Here is a 12603-nt window from a genome sequence, read left to right as displayed (position 1 = left end):
TGTGATGCATTTGTAAAAAGAACTGTACCTGTAACTAGGAGATGAATTCCACTTTGTTGACACTTTGATCTGTGAGCAGTTTTAATGCAGCAGTAAAAATTTGCATCTCTCTCTGTCAGATTATTGATTGTTAGAGTGAAATTACTCTCTGCTGACATGCTGTACTTTACATGTGTTTCATCTGTGGAGAGTTCAATCTTGGAGACAGTCAAGTGTCCAGTGTACCAGCTATTTCTTGCAGTGGGATGTTGATGTGAGCAGGGCAGATTCACTGATGAACCTTTCAAGGCACAGATGCTGTTTTGTTTTCCCTGAACACCTTTAACACAACATGTGATTAGAAAACATGGTGAACATTTATGCTAACTTTCTTTTCTGTGCTAATCTGTGATGACAGCATGTTACACTGAAAAAAAGGGGATTGGTCATCTCTTGGATTTATGTAAGCATCTTGCGTGTATTTAACACAATTGCCTTATGCTTTAAAGTTAAGTGTAACTATATAGTGTAGAAACTACATGACATGTAGAGAGGGTAGATTAAATTGTTCATATCATGTTCGAGTGAACTAAGTCAGTAATATAGCGATGTTGAATCTTGCGACACCGCAAGGGATTTCAGTCTTGTGCGCTTTGGATCGTGGTTTCAGGAAGGCATCCATCTCAGTCAAGTCGAGCAGCCACCTCTACTTTTTTGGTATACCGAAAAAAGTAAATTGGGTGGTTGTTACATTAAAAAAGTCTAACTTGTAATTTGAACACAAAAATTTCATGTTTCTATCTTGAACGTAACTAAATCATGTAGGATCTGTACGAAATTCAACAACTTGTTCAGATGACGTGACACAATCTAGTAAGAGTGGTTAGTTGCTGGACTCATGAAATTCACAAGATTGCAAAAGATTTCAAACTGCAGGAAAATCACTGGAGTTATAAGAGGCAGATACACACACACACCACGTGTATGCTATCGCTATTTATTCTATTTATTGTGGTTTAACCTGTCAAGGACAAAAACATACGAAAAATTCTGCATCAAGCCTTGAAATCATAGCTTTCCTACTTTTGTTAAGCCTGGCTTTGTAGCATGGGGGTTAGTGCTGTTGCCTCACAGTAAAAAGGTCCTGGGTTTAAATCCCCAATCTGGCTTGCAGTGGTTTCTCTCTAGGTATTCTAGTTTCCTCCCACAGTTAAAAGTCAAAAGAGTTAGGTTAGGTTAATTGGTGAATCTAAATTACCCATGAATGTAAGTGAAAATTGTTGTTTGTCTCTATGTGATAGACTGGTGAGCTGTCCAGGGTGTACCCTGCCTCCTGTAACCTATCACTTCAGGGTTATGCCCCAGCCCCTCTGCAACCATGGATAAAGATAGGAGGAAGTTGTAGATCCATTTCATTTTTATGCTAACCAGACTCTAGACTTTGTTGAACATTATGTAATATGAAGACAGCATGTAGTATTTAAGTGACCAAGTAGTATTGGGGTAAATGTTATTGAATAGTGTTGAAATAAAATGACAACATTGCGAAGGATTAAAATATTCCAAAAGCTCACCTTACTTCATCTAAACATGTTTCAATCACGTTTTATCAACACAAAATGCACAGGTTTATTGAATATGAGTAAGTTGTGTTGATTTAACTCAGTTGTTTAAGTTTCTGCCAAAGCAAAACAGTTGTGTGCAACCAATGTCCACTATTGAATCAAGTAAACCCAATGTGGCCTTTTTTTCAGTGAGAAGGATCACAATCTGGTGCTTTTATACGCTGGAGAATTCAGAACACTAGAACAAGTAAAAATCCTGTTAACTGGGAATCTCCTGTTTTCTGAAATGAACTTTTTACATCTTTTATCTACATTCCTGACACATCATTACTTACTTGTCATGAAAAGAAACAAATTATTCCTACCTGAGAGACACAGAATGAAACCCATAAACAAACATCCAGTTTCTGGCAACAACATGGCTGCTGCAGATTTTTACTTCTAATCAGAAAAAGTTGGCTATATGAATATTTTCAAGGCCTGATTACTACCACTGCTCATATCTAACTTGATAAAATATCAGAAGCATTAATCAATCAACATCCATCTAAGAGGAAATGTTAAATTCAGAGTATTTCTGCAGACAAACTGCGTTCAGCTTTAACACAATCACTTCCTCATTTATCTATCATTTCTTCAGATACAAAGAGACATAGTGTAGAACTGATGTATTGCTGCAGGTATTCAACATCACACTGGATATATATTAATGCAATTCTTATAAATGTTTTACTCTATAGAACACATTGACTTTAATTATTTAAACTAAACTAAGTCTATAAAGCTGCAAATTTTGTAGAAATGATCCTGCTCTGCTGATTGAGCCGAGTTGTTTTTATACATAAGATGAGAAATCATCTGAGTAGACAAGACAGTTTTTATAAATTTATATTAAACCTGCTATCATCATACTCCACATGATCTGCAAACTCAGTCAGCTGTTCAGCTTCCCCCACAGCATTTCTCTTGACTTTAAAAGTGGAATTCTGATTCTTTGTACCAACATTTAGACTTTATCTGATTGTAGTCAGATAAGCTTTATTCTTCTACCTTATTCTAGTTGCTCCGACCATTGCTGGTTAACTACTCCCTCAGTTTTCAGCAGATTTTCACCATTCAAATTTTCAACTGTTCTGCTCTTTCTGCTAAAATGGCCTGTATTTATATGTGTATAGCGCTTTACTAGTCCCTAAGGACCCCAAAGCGCTTTACACAACCACTCATCCACCCATTCACACACACGTTCACACACTGGTGATGGCAAGCTACATTGTAGCCACAGCTACACCTCTTTTCAGCAGAATTTTTACTTCTTTTCAGTACAAATCTCAATCTCTTCCGCTCTTTTCAGCTCAATTTTCTGTTTCTTCTGCTCTTTTCAGCAGAATTTTGAGCTTTTTCACCTTTTATCAGTGATAATTGTTTTTGTCATTATATCTTTGGTTGGCATCAGAACTGGTTTGGCTCAGTGGGATAAGCAGCCGCCTTGAGACCCGGGGGCGAAAGTTCGAATCCCACACGTGTTCGCCCGCTTGCATGTACTCAGCTTTCTCGATAATCTTCACTGTACCCTTTCAAATGCAAGCAGTTTAGCTTTTACAACTCTTTTCAGCAGAAAGTTCTGCTTCCTCTGTTGTTTTCAGCAGTTTCCACTACAAACTAAACACAGTTGAACAGCAGCAAAATCACTTCCTTCTTTATTTCTTATGGTTCCTGTTGTTTGACTCTTTGTTGCAGTCTTGAATTCTTACTTCACATTTTAAAGTTTAAGTTGCTGTTTAGACTCTTTGCTTTCTCGTTATCTCTGTTTTAGAAATGAGCTCTCTGTAATGTAGGGCATGTGGGTTTCAGTATGAGTAGCTTTAGTCATCTCCCCCCACCTGTGTTTCCATCTGTTGCCTCCCCCTGTCTTGCTCTATGTTTGTGCACTGGACACTTTTGCTTCCTTGTCTCGTACATTTTGTCACGTGGTTCTCTTATTTGCTAATCATAACATGACTAGTTTTGTAAAGATTAGATTTTTAGTGAAGAGTGTCTGTCAGTATTCAGAGGACAGTGTTTCTCAGTCAGAACACATATGAAACCACAAGGACAAATTCAAACAGTAACCACATTTATTGCCGTAAATGTCATTACAATTTCTTTGGAAAGCTATGAGGGATGTAAAAGTGACTTCACGTGGTTTTGGGATATGGTGCATAAAAGAAATGTTGAGAAAATGTCACTCAGCTGTTCTCAAACACAAATTGTTGTGATCGTCATGTTTCAGTTGTGACATATGTTTCAATAGCATACATTTTATAACGGAAAAGTTCAAGAACAATTTCTGTTGTAATTTATGTTCCAGAGTATGAAAACCACTGGCAGATCCACCAAATGTGGTGTCGCTGCTGTGTTGTGGAAGCTATCAGAGAAAAGGGCCCTTTAAATCACTATGGTAACAAAGTTACTTTAGTGAGCAGGCAGTGGGTCAATATTGCAGTAGAGATCAGTTGTGTGGGTCATAGGTAGGTGCACTCTGCAATAATGAGTTGGGATGTTTTCATATATTGGATCAGGGTTCACCTGAGGAGGAAGACAAACAACATACTGTGTTATAGGTCATTTTTCTCCTCATTTAAATATTTTTACTTTATTTGCAGGTGATACTCTGACCAGCAGGTTTGTGAGGCGACAAAATATAAAGTATAAAATCTGTGAAATTCCTTTGCTATAACAATTATAAGTAAGTAAAGTAGAACAAACAAATAGATAAGTAGATTGTGTCGCTCATTAAAATGCAATAAGAAAAAAGAAATACATTGATAAAATGAATCTGAAATTAAAATGATTGAATTCAGATAAATAAAGTGTACATTTAAGCTGTGTTTATATATATTCATAACGGGGATGAACTTCACAGTAAAGTTAGGCTCTTGATGACTGCTTTCAACTGCTGTTTTTTCCAGGGTTGACTAGTTGTAGAGCATCCATTTTTAAAAATGAAAAAAATAAATAAAAAATAAAAACAATCAAACAAAAGTGTCAGAAGCCAATTCTAAACAACTGCAGATAGCAAGACCATCATTTCAAACAGCTGTATATAAGTGTAAGTATATTTTTTTCATGTGTGACCACTTTGCCTAGGCCTCGAGGAAGACCTAAACTGTCACCCTCAGATGAGAGGAAATTAGTTAGGATGTTCAGGAATAACCCAGAAACCACCAAAAATCAAGCCAGCCATAACCTGGAAACTGCTGGAACACTGTCCACAGTGAAAACATGTTTTACACTGTAATGGACTCAGAGGATACTGACAAGAAAGAGCTCCTGCCTCAAAATTAACCCCTTTAAGCTTAACCGAAAATTGTAGCTTCCCATATCTAAACGCCATTTTTTTTTTCTGGAGAACAATTTTGTCGTCAAATGAGACAAAAATTGAGCTATAAATAAAGCAGCCTTACATTAAGCTTTATAGGCTTTTCAAAGCCCCAGCCTCAACCCTATTGGAAATTTGTGGAGTATGCTTAAAAGCCAGGAACACGACAGGAATCCAACAAATGAAGATGAATTCCACTTATATAAAGATAAGTAGTCAAATATACAACCAGAAATATGCCAGACTGTTGTTGATCTTTACTAAAAATGTCTGGCTAAGCTGCAACCCGCTAAAGGACATTTGAACAAATATTATTGGGAGATATGTATCTATTTGAAGCTGTTTGTAAAATCTAAAGTCTAAAATAAATGCACTTAGGTGTTTTATAAACTTAATTAAAACACTTTATTCCTGCAATAATACCACGCTTGAAAAACAACAGTTGAAATCAATCATTAAAAACCCCAAATTGCTTTGACATTCATGCCCACAATAAATGTATATATACTTAAAATACCTGATTAAATGATAATTATTGCTAATTATGATAATGATTATAAATAAAAAAGTAAAATAGAATAGAGTTATGTGAACAAAAAATAAGGTTGACAATGGGGATTTTTTTTTTCCAATTTCAGCAGCATTGTTTGTGTCTTGTTTTGTACCTGCTGTTTGTTGCCCAGTGTTGCACTTCTTGAAGGCTGGTTTGAAATCCTCTTTTTTCTGATTTGTAAAAAAAGAGCAAATATATATATGTATATATATACATACACACACACACACACACACACACACACACACACACACACACACACACACACACACACACACACACATGTGTATATATACACAACTAAAACAATATCAGATGAATACTATTGATCTGAATGAGATCACACTTTTGCTCACCTAACACACCAGCAGACAATGAAAGGTATTAAAACCAGCAGAGCTGCAGAAACTCCTGCAGCTGCTGGTGTCCATGTTCCTGTGATACTTTGGACAGTGAGAGTCTTTGGAGCAGAGCTGATATCTTTGTTGGTTTTCACAGCACAGGAGTAGCTTCCTGCATCCTCCCTGCTGACTGGGTCTAGGATCAGATGTTTGTTCTGGTTCTCTCTCGGGGTCAGAGGTCGACTGTTCAAATACCAAATGTAGTTTGTGTTGTCAGTCTGAGGACAGCTGGTACTGCAGGTCAGTGTAACTCTCTGACCCTCTGTCACCACTGCAGAAGGACTCATCTTCACTCTCAGCTCTAAAAGCAAAAATTTAGGGTGAGTGTTATTTTTTTTCTGTGCAAACTTATATTTGTATTCCACTACTGTTTTTTTATGTGACTTTAAATGTTTTTCTATTAAACTAAAATATGAAAATATTTTGAAATGAGACCTTTATGTTGACAAAAAATAAATAAATTAAAAAAGCATGTTCAATTATCCAGACAATGTGTTGTTCCAAGTGTTTCCCTTCTGTTTCCACAGTCAGTCATGTCCCCATTACTATTTCCCTCTGGTCCCCATGTCAAGCCTGTGTTTATCATAATTCCTGTTTCATTTTGACAGCCCCTCATCCTGTGTTCATTGTGTTCAGTTTTGCTTCCCCCATCATAGGGGTCAGGAACCTTTAACACCCAAAGAGCCATTTGGACATGATTTCCACGCAAACAAAAACACTGGGAGCTGCAAATACTTTTTGACGTCTAAAATGAAGATAACACTGAATATATTGTTATTTTACCTGTATGCTTTGTGTAAACAACTAAGCTGTGTTGCTTAAATCTATGAAGTGCTACAGAGAAAATTACTTTTTTATTTATGTAATTAACACATTTTGAACTCTTAAGGAAATATAACAAAAGGAAAGACACCCAACTGAACTAAAATGATCCAGTAAACAAAAACTGTTGTCAGCCGCCACCCTTATATCTCCTTTGGGCTTTTGGAGCCTTGACCTGACTTTTAAAAAAAATAATTTGAAAAAAAGCACTATGCTGCTAAAAGATGAAAAATAGATATTTACAAAATTCAGCCTAAATATGTATTTTACCTGGTTAATGTGTGTGGCGGGGCGTGGTCTGCAGCGCCGCTGCAAGGGAGGCGGTCGCACCTGAGCGGCACCCGCGAGTGTGACGCTTATTTTGAGCAATCAAAAAATAATAGAATATAATTTTATATTTATATTTCAATATCACAATAATCTTCCAATTTAGAACTACAAGTTAAAAAAAAGAACTAACATTAATGAAATACACTTCAGCTAATTACTTAAAAAAATAATTTATTTTCCCAAACCACGCAGAGCCGCACTAAAAGGACTAAAGAACCGCATGCGGCTCCGGAGCCGCAGGTTGCCGACCCCTTCCCAATCCTGTTAGTCAGTATTAGATCGAGTCGTATTCAGCAAATAAAGTTTGCTTCCTTTGGTTTATTCCCCTATATTGTTTCTGAGTCCTGTGTTTGGGTCCTGCCTTGGCTGCTGCACAGCTGTACATGACAGCTGTAGATCAAACAAAATAACAGTATCCAGGTTGATCAAACCTGAACCATAAACACCCAAAGTGAAAATTGCAACAGGCATGTGAATACATCTTATAGAAAGTAAAAGGCATTTCTCCTGCATAATAAGTACTATTTTCTACAATATTAAATGCAATTTTTCTGAAAACGTATGAATTCAGTTTTAAATACAGGCCTTTTCCTTGTAATGATGATTTGTAGTGTGACGTTGCCAATTTCACCCAAACTGAATATTTCTTCCACCTCTGCTCCTGTTCAGACATTAATGAGTAAAGTCTGCTGACTGAGGAGTTTAAATTTACCTGTGACAATCAAAAAGACTCCAGGCAGATCAGACTGTGTCCATCCTTCATGATCTTTGTTGAATCTGAATGTGTATCCTCCTGAGTCATTCTTCTTCAGGTTGTTGATGGTCAGGATGTGTTGGTTCTTCATGTTGTCCTGATACTCCACATGACCTGCAGCCTCAATCAGCTCTTCAACTTCCACTTTATCTTTTCTCCATTTTTTACTCCAACATTTGAACTCTGGCTTCATGTTATCAGGATGTGAGTATTCACTTGTGATGTTGACTGAAGATCCTTCCAGAGCACAGATTCTCCTGCTGACATAATTCACTCTCCAGCAGTTTTTATCCTGAACACCTGAAATATAAATGGAAGATTTAAAGTTGTTTGATTTTTTTGTATTTCATTATTAGTTGGCAAAATATATTTAACACTTACAAGCTTCCTTAGATTGAAGACGTTTGTGGTCTTTAACTGCACAAGAGAATGTGTCTGTTGAAGAGTTATGAGTTGAAAAATGTTGATTCTCATGATAGTTTCTTTTGTTGTGATACCACATGTAGACAGCTTGATGGTCAGTCAGATTACAGCTGGTGCTGCAGGTCAGTGTGACAAACTCTGAAGTGGAAGAAATTCTTTGAACATAAACCTCTGTTGAGAAAGGATAAACAAACTTCTTGTCACTATATTTGATATAATCACACAACTTATTTAATCATATATTATTTAGTTAAATGAATATGACATAAACTTCACCTCTGGGGTATGTGATGGTGCACGGCTCATCCACTGATGTCTGTTTATAAGAACACATGTTTCCATAAGCATAAGTGAGACTGAAGCATGTCTGTGTGATGGAATCTGAACAAAAATGTTAAATATGTTAAATATTTGTACTGAGGTCATTTTCACAGGGTTTAGCTGGAGAGTCTGTAGCAACAACAGTCATGACTCACCCACAGAGACTTGAGGGGCTCTAAGATGCTCGTAGCCTTTGACAGCACAGGAGTATGTGACTTCCTCACTGCTGAGCAGCTCTTGGTACCAGGGAGACCAGTCCTCATAGAGAAACTCTCTGTTCTTGTACCAGATGTAGGCTGCAGGCTTTTCAGTCAGAGGACAGCTGCTGCTGCACATCAGTGTTACTGTCTGTCCCTCTGTGGCAGGAATCACCTTTACCTGCAGCTCTGAGAGGATGATGGAGAACAACTTATACAAGGATGTCATTTGGAAAGTAAGTAATAAGTAAAAGTCACTGTACCTGCAACAACTTGGAGAGTAATTCTGTTGAACCAACAGCGTCCTGGATTCTCTGCAGTCTTCATACAGCAGTAAGCGTTTGCATCACTCTCTCTTAGATCATTGATGGTTAAAGTTGGGTTTTTCTCTTCAGACATGTTGTATGTTACACGTTGTCCATCCACAGAGAGCTCACTCTGAACATACTTGTAACCATCCCAGTGTATAGTGAACCATTTTCTGTTTGAAGTCAGATGTTGATGTGAGCAGTGCAGATCCACTGATGAACCTTTGAAAGCACAGATCCTGGTTTCTCCTCCATTAACACCTTTAACACAAACTTTTATTAGCAAACGGATTTATTGTCTTATCACCTGTCGTTTTTTTCTATCCTTAGAATGTAAATAAGTAAATTATTTTTAGGTATCTTTTTACAAGGATGTATAAATAATTACTCATACCTGAAATGTAGAAGATGAAACAGAGGAACACATATCGAAAACCTGTCAGCAACATGTTGGTTGGAGACCAGCGTGGAAGCATAACGTTGACAATAAATATAAAAGTAGACGCGATTTACTCACATCTCAAAATCGCTTGGAAAAACAGAAGGGCTCGCATGACTGTTTTATGTTCAGTGGTTTGGCACACAAAGCACCTTTGAAACTAGACATGAACGTCCTTCCTCTGTGGTTCTTTTGTTCTCTGCAGGAAGTGCAATATGGTTTAGTTGTCTTACCCTTGAATATTTTAGATGTTCAGGTAACTTTCAGTTCTCAATAAAGTGTTAATATTATTCCCCTATATATATATTTATATATTTATGTGCTGTGTGGCTCCCACCTAATGGAGTGATGTGATATAATGAAACATTCAGTCCTAACTCATGTCAAAATGTTTATACAAACATTATTACAAGGCATGTTAAAATAATAATAATAATAATGATGATGATATTATAAATGATCATAATCATAATAATAACAATAATAACAATGGTGGCCATTTTGAAAACATCAGCATTATTAAGGATCCATCTAGCTTGTTCTACTCTTTAGCAGTTTGTGGTCTGCCCAGCGTAGGTTGCTATTATCACAGCACATGATCTCAGCAGCAGTTTGTGCTGCTGAGATCATGGACATTTGGTTAGTGCAGGTTATGTTTCCCATAATATTCTGCACTGTTTCTTTATATTCTCTTTAAGTTAGCATGCAAAAAGACCAGTTTTGTTTTCTAGAAAGTGATTGTGATCACATGTTCTGTTTTGGCTACATTGTTACAGGTTAGTTGGCTGTGTACTGTCATACTGACATCTGTATTTGCAATTGTCATACTTTGTAAATCCAAAATTTCAATACAGTTTACATACACACATAAACACATAATGAATATGGACAAAATGTGTATGGTCTCAGCTGTCATGTGCAGGTATCCACATTCAAATTGGATAAAGGGTTTAGGAGTTTCAGCTCCCTAACATGTGACACCTTCTTATTAAATGGACCAAAGGTATTTGAACATATGACTCAAAGTGTTTTTACATGTTGAGGTTTGTTGATTTTATTATGACATATATATTCCTGTATACACTAGACATGTAATCATAGTTACTTTCATAAATTGTGTGTAATCACACACACATTTGCATTAGTTTTCCTTACTGGTAAACCTTAATCAAAATCTCAATCACCATTCTTTTCTCCTGACAGACAACCACCACATTCCTTGATGAGGAGCAGCTGTGCAGGATGTGAAACAAGGCTACCAACTGATTTTAAAATTCCCAATAAATAGTCAATAAATATTTAAACTTCTTGTGTGCAAATCCATGCTTAAAGTTCAGTGCTAAATAAAGTGCTTGATAAGGTGCTTTTAATAAAGTGAAAGGTGTGCTCTAAAGTGCTATACAGATAATATAATATAATTAAAGCTGCAAGCAGCGTTATGAGGGCCCTCGCACCCTGGCGTGTCGAGCCACGCCCAAAACCTAATACCAGCATGTCCGATCTGATGTGACATTGATGGATTTCATGCATTTAACCACCAGCTAACATTTCATCTTATTCAACCAGGATTATAGTCGTCCCACTAGGTGGCGCTCTAACCATTATGTACAAATGGCATAACAAACATATCCGAGCTCGAGTCTAATCATGCCTACGACCTTTGGGAGAGATTGGACATTGTGTTTTCGAGTGACAGCAGATTACTGCTTTTTGGCGAGTGATTGAAACTCCACATGCCGCCATGACCACCCCGTTTCCCTGAACGTAAAAAGCTTCGCAATTTAACATCACAAAGGTCTTTAGATTCCACACACAGGAAATTGCATCAATCTGATGAAATCCCTTGGAGGAGTTCGTCAAAGAACGGTGCCTGAAAAGAGGGGAAAATGTCGCCAAAATTACACATTCATTTTAAAATGGCTGACATCCTGTTGGATTTGGGATTTTGCTCCAAGAGACTTTTTTTGTACATCTTGATCCCTCCTATAACCTTCCCAGATTTCAGACTCATACATAAAACACAGAGCAGGGGCTGATGATTTGAAAGTTTGTAGGGGGCGCTGTGGAGCCATTTTGCGCTATTCAAGGAAGGTGATCACATAACAACAAAGCCTTCGTCCCATTGGAGGTGTGTGCCAAATTTCAAGACTTTTTAAACTTTCCAAGCCCCTCAAACGCCACTTCATTGTTCACAGTGAACCGCGTTGCCACCAGGGTGCGCCGTTCAGTTTAAAGTCACAATTTTCGCACTGAAGCATCATGAGCAACTGATGGTGATATTCACCGCTTTTGAGGTGGCCACGATGAACCTGTGAAAATCAGTACGACAAAATGAAAGACATGACATTTCCTGTTGCCACTAGGTGGCGTTCTGCGTATTCCTGACAATGAGCACATCAATCTATTCAGGGCGGGTCTGACACCATGCCTGTAAAGTCTGGTACTGATCAGACTGGATTTCATTGAGTTATACTAATTTGTTTCTTCATGGCAAGACATCAAAGTTCGCCATGCTGCAGGGTTCACACCCTTTCGCGAAAAGTCACAGTTTTCACTGTAACCCAAGACCAACTCCATAAGGCTTTCCTGGAGAAATTTGAGGCTGCAGATGTCACCCATCACAATACTGTACCCCAAAGTGTAAAAGCGCCACCTAGTTCCTACTAGGTGGCGCTGTCCTTGATGTCAAATATGGCAGTTGAAATATGTTCAGGGGTGGAGCCTTATCATATGTGTGCTCTTTGGTCCAGATCGGACAATGTATGAGGGAATGAGAGGCAATAAGATTTTCATGGCGAGTCATCGAAATTCGCCGTGGCGCCACCGCCACACCGTATCACGAAAACTCAAAAGCTCCGCAATTTAACATGGCCCAGGTATGTAGTTGACACTGACCAAACATGAAGCTTATACGACCAAATTCCAAGGAGGAGTTCGAAAAAGTTCGAGGCATGGAAATGGCAAAATTAGAGCAAAAATGTCACCTTCACTTCTAAATTGCGGACTTCCTGTTGGGTTTGCATCAATGGGCCCACAGACTTTTTTGTTTGTCTTGGCATGATACACATGTGTGCCAAATTTCATACATGTACCTCAAACGATGTGGTTGTAGGGCTGCATTTAACAAAGCATAGGTGGCGCTCTAGAGCCATT

The 12603-nt window shown here is 37.8% G+C and overlaps 1 long non-coding RNA gene across 1 annotated transcript; it reads right to left on the bottom strand.

Moving 5' to 3' along the window:
• Positions 1-3712: 3712 nt before the first annotated feature.
• Positions 3713-5902, bottom strand: LOC308396086. The gene is made up of 3 exons (XR_013971505.1): positions 5812-5902; positions 5568-5625; positions 3713-4109 (listed from the first exon to the last, which is right to left on the bottom strand). It is a non-coding gene; the product is annotated as an uncharacterized lncRNA (long non-coding RNA).
• Positions 5903-12603: the final 6701 nt, after the last annotated feature.

The sequence above is a fragment of the Rhamphochromis sp. 'chilingali' genome, assembly GCF_963969265.1.
Source record: "Rhamphochromis sp. 'chilingali' genome assembly, chromosome: 4".
NCBI lineage: Eukaryota > Metazoa > Chordata > Actinopteri > Cichliformes > Cichlidae > Rhamphochromis > Rhamphochromis sp. 'chilingali'.
This window is presented reverse-complemented; position numbering and strand designations above follow the sequence as displayed.